This window comes from Morone saxatilis, unplaced genomic scaffold, assembly GCF_004916995.1.
Source record: "Morone saxatilis isolate NCDOM2014 unplaced genomic scaffold, NCSU_SB_2.0 Contig3, whole genome shotgun sequence".
NCBI lineage: Eukaryota > Metazoa > Chordata > Actinopteri > Moronidae > Morone > Morone saxatilis.
This window is the reverse complement of record NW_023339873.1, coordinates 1,921,994-1,923,087: the sequence shown is the minus strand read 5'-3', so window position 1 is coordinate 1,923,087 and position 1,094 is coordinate 1,921,994.

Sequence of the window (1,094 nt, the reverse complement as noted above, 5' to 3'; positions counted from 1 at the left end):
CTGTGTTGCTATCGCAGCCTGTCTGTGGTGTGTTTCTATAGCCGGCCTGCTGTGTGTGCAGCTGAGTAGAGCGAGTTGGTGATTGTTGGAAAGACTAACAAAGAGCGAGTCTTATTTAGTTTTATGTGTATGACACTTCTGTTCACAATCTGAGCCTGTCAGTGGCAAAAACAAGCACTTTACCATTACCATACCAAGGATTACCATTAGCTTATGTTGTGGCCATAGTAGTCCTTTTCATGAATATCTTCACATCTAACTCAAACCAGCATTGAGTGATTGTTGATTTTGTTTCTGTCAAATTGTTTTGATCTGAGATGCTGGTGCTCTAGTGCAACATCGTGTATACAGCTCGACATTGTGTATATATAACCGTATCATGTATATATAAGTTAATTAATGGGTTCAGAGAACAGAAACAGAAAGAAAGTGCCACATACTGCTCTAGTGTGGTGGTTCTATCTAAAAGCTGACCATAATCTTCCCTGTTTCAACTGTCTTCTCTCTATTACTGAGTGTATTTATTTTTAGCCTGCAGCCAAAAACCTACATCAGTTTCTATTGACAACCACAAAACATCATATATGTCCACAATACTATAATAAGAAAACAATGTTTAAGGAGAAGCCTTTTTTTATTTTTTCAATTCCATGACATGATCAAAACCAACAACAATGTGAGAACATCTTGTTAGTTGATACATTCAATCTTTTGGTTTTGGAAATTGGTGACAGCATTAATATATGAATAATTCAGCTTTAGCCTTTAAGAAACAAACCTCAAAAACTCAAACTTGTCTCTGATTGGAGGATGTTGATCCTAAACAGGAATCTTACATTTGAGGGTTTTTATGACAGACTGTTCATCAGTGACTACCTGCCCGTGTCTGTAAATAATACAGCAGAGAGCAGCTTGGATCAGCCAGGTGAATATTTATGGAAGCCTTTAATACTCCAGAGTGATTCTGGGAAGCCCTTAGAGCAGATTCCTAGAAAGCAGCCTGTGGTTGCATGTAGCTGGGTACATCCAGTCCTCTGCACTGCCTGAGAGTGGAGGGGAAGGAAAGTGTATTTGGTTGAGGATGCTGCAGGTAT